This window comes from Palaemon carinicauda, chromosome 18 (genome assembly GCF_036898095.1).
Source record: "Palaemon carinicauda isolate YSFRI2023 chromosome 18, ASM3689809v2, whole genome shotgun sequence".
NCBI classification, from domain to species: domain Eukaryota; kingdom Metazoa; phylum Arthropoda; class Malacostraca; order Decapoda; family Palaemonidae; genus Palaemon; species Palaemon carinicauda.
In genome coordinates, this window is record NC_090742.1 from 68088363 (window position 1) to 68094362 (window position 6000).

A 6000-nucleotide genomic window follows, 5' to 3' on the forward strand; every position below is an offset into this window, starting at 1 on the left:
TATTTTCTACAGAAACATCTTGATGGAGAGTGCTAAGAACTTCAACATTTGTTTTTTTTTTTTTTTTTCAGTTTTCCCTGATAAACTGTGAGAGTCATGTCACCAGACTTGTAAACATTGGTAGAATACAAATTATCTTTCATGGTTCTCGCTGTCGCAGGCACTTCTCTTCTCATTTTATTCATGGTCCCTATGATACTGGTTCTCTTTTTCTTTAGTTGCTTGGCTAAGTTGACCGATGTAAAATAATTATCAGTTGTGACATCTCTCCCTTTATTCAAATAGGGATCCATTAGTCTCATGACCACATAATCAGCGACCCTCTCTTCTATAGCACGATGCTCTTCTTTACCTACATAAGGAAATCCATTCACCAGATATTTACTCTCCTTATCTACAGCTAACCAGTACTTCTGACCATACTTATTAGGTTTTGATGCCATAAATTGTGTAAAATGGCATCTTGCCTTACAAGGAAAGATCTGCTCGTCAATAGTTATATTAGGCCCAGGTTTGTAGCAAGCAATGCTGTTATCTATAAATCTATTCCATTTTGTAGAAAATAATGCAAATTTGTCAGTTTTGAGTCTCTTTGAACGCGTAGATTTATAGTCAAATCACAAAAGCCGTAGAATTTCACATAATCTGTTTCCTGACATAGCTTTCTTGCATAGTGGTATACCCCATTTATCTCTCAAAAGGCTATGCACAGGTCTGTCATTCTTACCTGCTATACCTCGGGCATACATAACAGCAATAAATGCTTCAAGTTTTTAATCATTTAGAAAGATTTTGGCTTTTATTCTGTCTGTGAGCTTCAGCATTTGTACAATTTTTGATGTGCTGTATTACGAATTTGTCATTCTTTAGTCGCCATGCACTTGCTGGGCTACCAACAGTGATACATCTTTTTGCATGGCCTGTAGGTCCAAGGATTTCTCGTAAAATATTTTGTTCTGACCATCTGCCACCTGAGCATTTATCAGCCAGAATTTGCTTCCACTATGTACCATCCGAAGCAATAATATCTTCCAAAATACATTCTTCTGTTTCTTCATTTGTAATGAAATGAACATTTGAGCTAGCATTAGGCTCTGCAATTGCTGCCAGATGTATGAATGTTGCAGTCATACAAGGATAATGAAAACGAGGAGAGAAAGTGTGTAGTCATTCGATGAATATCAGTAAAATAACATTTTCAATATTAATCTTACCCGATAATCATGTAGCTGTCAACTCTGTTGCCGACAGAAATCTACGGTAGGGATACGCCAGCGATCGCTATACAGGTGGGGGTGAACACCACAGCGCCATCTGTGGTCAGGTACTCTAGTACTTCTTGTCAACACCACCTCAATTTTTCCTCTGTCGTGCCTCCGGCTAGACCTACATGGATACGCTGTTGATTCTGGAGTTATTGCTCACGATTTGATGATGTATTTGCTCTAGAGTTTAGCCTTCGCTATTCAGGAAGCTATATCATTAGCTTAGCAAATTTTTGGAATTAATTTGATTTAATTTTGGTACGAAGAGAGTATGAACTCTCTTTCACTTTTAAATGGCCGACCCTTCCCTTAGACGGAAGTGTTGGTGTCGAAGAGAGTATAGACTCTCTTAATTTTGCTCAAAGTTATAGATTTATTTTATATCTCTCCGCCTTTTATAGGCCTCTTTGATTAACTTCCTTTTATTATAAACTTATTAAAATTAATTTTTATATTTGTTTATATTCGACCTTTCCTAATAGTAGGCGGTCTTTTCTTGGAACCGAAGTTAATTAACTTTGAGCCCGTCATTTCGTTTTTACCTGTTAACATATTATGCCATTTTAATGTTTTTGAAAGAATTTCTTTGATAGTCTTGTACTGTTTTCAAAGTTGAACTAACGTTTTGTTTTGTCTCTGCAGTTGTTGACGTTCAGAACGTTCAACTTGCGCTCTATCGTTACGATAGAGAGAGAGTCTATCACGGTGTCACGTTGCAGTAAGAGTAAACCGATTCTAGCGTTTTGTTCATTCTTTCTTAGCTTAAATGGTTCTATTCTAATAAAGGAAATTTTTATTTGGGAAACCTTTCAGTTTTTTTCCTTTAACAATAATATGTTTTAACGATATATATAATTGGGCTCTTCTCTCAGGTGCTAAGTCAAGAGAGATAGAGACGGAGGGAGAGAGAGGAGGATAAACGTTTCGTTCAAGCGGGTAACGTTGTTATCGTTTTTGCTCTTCTCCCTAGTCTCTTTAGGGGAAGAAGGTAAACGTTTCTAGAGTTTTATTCTTGTTCTCAGACTTTATGCGGTGAGAGATTTTAAACGTAGTTTATTTGATCTAGTGTTTAATCTCTTTTCCAGCCACTGAATTATTTATCTTTCATTATGTTTTTCTGTTACATTGTAATACTGTTTTCGCAATTACTAACTTTTAATGAAGGATAGAATTGCGTGTTTCAGGTACAAACCACTTAAAGTTTCGAGTTCAGTGAAATCAGTGCAAACAGAAAATCAAAAGTGATAAAGTGATACACGCAAAGTGTTACAGTGTTGCGTTCGAGGGTTCGTCTGTTCGTGCCAGTTGTTCGCCTAGTCTGGGACCTCTTACAAGCTCCCAAGCCCAGGGGAGAAGTAATGTCGAAGGACTTATGGGTTCAGCAGGCCTTGATCGACGAACAGACGTTTCCCTCCGTGGTTTCGGGTGTAACCAACTCTCGTAGCCGACGTGATCACCCCACCCACACAAAGACGAGAGAGCCCATTTATTCCTCGTCCGCGGAAGAGTTTTCTCGCAGAAACCATGGACCAAATCTTGCAGCTTTTAAGTGCAAGTCGGTCCCTTCCGCGCAAGTCCAACTCCTAGGTGGTGCCATTAGCACTGGGTCAGTTCGGACTTGCTGCAGTACGACAACTGCACACCTCCCAGAGAGGCACGGTGGTATCGCAACAGACAGTAACTCCGTCTGTTGCCGCACCAGCTGTTTTAGACCCTCAGTTTCAACGGACAGTAGCTCCGTTTGTTGTTGTCTTTCTCTAACTCTAGTGGTCTATGCTGCTGACAATGCAGTCGCAGCTTGCGGTGTTGATGCGGGAGTTTCAGGCAGAGAAGGTTAATACACCTCCTCCTGCGAGCGCTCCTCCTCCTCTGCGCAGTACAATCTGCCAGACGTATGAGGTTGAGGTTCCTCAAGCTACCTCCCTGCGTGAGCTGCCGCGTTGGGAGTTGCCAGATACCAGCGCTGTGCAGCAACCTCCACTTTCCTTGAGGCAGGTGCCTCTTACTACGCAGCAACCTCCTCAACAATGGGGGCAGGAGCCTTATGCCTTACAACCTCCTCTACCCTTGAGGCAGGAGTATCTTGCATTACAACCATCCTCGAGGCAGCTACCTCTTGCGGTGCGACAACCTCCACCATCCTCGAGGCAGCAACCTCAACTCCACCTCTGCGCAGTCCACCCTGCCAGACGTATGAGGTTGAGGTTCCTCAACCTACCTCCACGCGTGAGCTGCCACACTGGGAGTTGCCAGATACCAGCGCTATGCGGCAACCTCCACCATCCTTGAGGCAGCAACCTCAACTCTTGCGGCAGCCACCTCCACCATCCTTGAGGCAGCAACCTCAACTCTTGCGGCAGCCACCTCCACTCTTGAGGCAAGAACCTCAACTCTTGAATGGGCTCTCGTGGCATGGTTGGTTTCGACCTGGCCTTTCATTAGAAGGGGCTAGCGTTCGATCCCAAGTATGAGGTAGAAATTTATTTCTATTTGAACACGATGTTGTGTTGATATTTATCCATATTGACTCATTAGGGGTAATTTGAATGAATTACTACCAATTGTGTCACGTGGTGGCCCGGGGAAATCTGGTAAAACTCGCTGGTACAGAGACTGATGTCTCACCAGGTAAATCCTCGGACAGCTAGATTAGTGTCAGGTTCAGATTTCTTTAAAAAATCCTCCTCTACCCATCAGGCAGCCTCATGCTTATGAGGAGCCTCATGCTATGCGGCATCCTTCTCAAACCATGAGGCAAAAGCCTCATGCTATGCGGCAACCGCCTCAACCCATGAGGCAGGAGCCTCATACTATGCGGCATCCTCCTCAACGCATGCGGCATAAGCCTCATCCCTTGCAGCTTGAGCCTCATCCCATGCAGCATGAGTCTCATACCATGCAGCATGAGCCTCATCCCATGCAGCATGAGCCTCATCCCATGCAGCATAAGCCGCACGCCATGCAACATGCTCTGCTTACCTTACAGCATGCTCTGCATACCTTACCGCATGCTTCTCAGTCACACATCTTTGGTTGTTGCCAACTCACTAGACTGCCAAGCAGTTTCATAACGTTGCCTTCTAGTCTGCTGCTTTTGCACCAGTGAAACCCTCACTGAGAGAACTTAGCTTTTCTCGGATATGGTTCCTGTAGATGAGAAAGTGCTATTCTCCCTCCTTCTGATTTTCCCTTTAGGACTCTGTCATTTGGAGAGGAGCCTTTAGCTGCTTAGCCTCCTATGGACTTTTATTTAAGCATAGCATGCTTCCAGGGAGGGTAATGGTTCCACTTCAGTCGCTAACCCCGTCTGTTACCACACCTGCTCCCATAGACCTTGAGCTGTGTTGCAAGACATGCAGTCCAAGCTTAGTCCTTGTTAGAGGATTTTTTGTTTACGGAGTCAGTGTGTCACTGGGAAGACGTTCAACAACCAGCAGAAGTGTCTTGTTGTGACGCAGTGCGGCAACCTCAGCAACCCGATAAGGAGTTGTCTGTACGACCCAGACAGTCTAGACAGCTTCGGGTTGTCACTGTACTTCCTCGCTTCCCCATGGTTGACAGTTCACAGACTGTGCAGCAGTACCATGATCTTGTGTCCGGCTCCGTCAGACGACTAGCTTTTAAGAGCTCCCACAAGTCGTCGCTGTCTGGAGATTCTCAGATGGACTATGGATCTGACCAAGGAACTGGGCCTCCTGGTCAATTTTGAGGAGTCCCAGCTCGTCCCATCCCAGACCATTGTCTACCTGGGTATGGGTCTTCAGAGTCGAGCTTTTCGGGCTTTTCCGTCGACCCCAAAGATATACTAAGCCCTAGATTGCATCCAGAGCATGCTGAGAAGGAACCGATGCTCAGTCAGGTAGTGGATGAGTCTAACAGGGACACTTTCATCGCTGGCACTGTTCATCGAGTTAGGGAGACCCCACCTCCCCCCCTTCAGTATCATCTAGCGGCTCACTGGATAAAGGACATGACGCTAGAGACGATCTCAGTTCCTGTTTCCGAAGAGAGGAGGTCTACTCTCACGTGGTGAAAGAACAGCTTTCTTCTCAAGGAAGTCTACCTTTGGCTGTTCAGAAACCCGACCGCCGTCTCTTCTCTGACGCATCAGACACGGGCTGGGGTGCGACTTTGGACGGACAGGAATGCTCGGGAACATGGAATCAGGAGCTAAGGACACTTCACATCTATTGCAAGGAGCTGTTGGCGGTTCATCTGACCTTGATAAACTTCAAGTCCCTCCAGCTTAACAAGGTGGTGGAGGTGGACTCTGACAACACCACAGCCTTGGCTTACATCCCCAAGCAGGGAGGGACTCATTCGTGGAAGTTGTTCTAGATCGCAAGGGACCTCCTCATCTGGTTAAAAGATCGAAAGCTCACGCTGGTAACGAGGTTCATTCAGGGCGATATGAATGTCATGGCAGATCGCCTTAGCCGGAAGGGTCAGGTCATCCCCACAGAGTGGACCCTTCACAAGAATGTTTGCAGCAGACTTTGGGCCCTGTGGGGTCAGCCAACCATAGATCTGTTCGCTACCTCGATAACCTAGAGGCTCCCGTTGTATTGTTCTCCGATTCCAGACCCAGCAGCAGTTCACATGGATGCTTTTCTGCTGGATTGGTCCCATCTCGACCTGTATGCATTCCCGCCGTTCAAGATTGTCAACAGGGTACTTCAGAAGTTCGCCTCTCGCAAAGGGACACGGCTGACGTTGGTTGGCTCCGCTCTGGCCC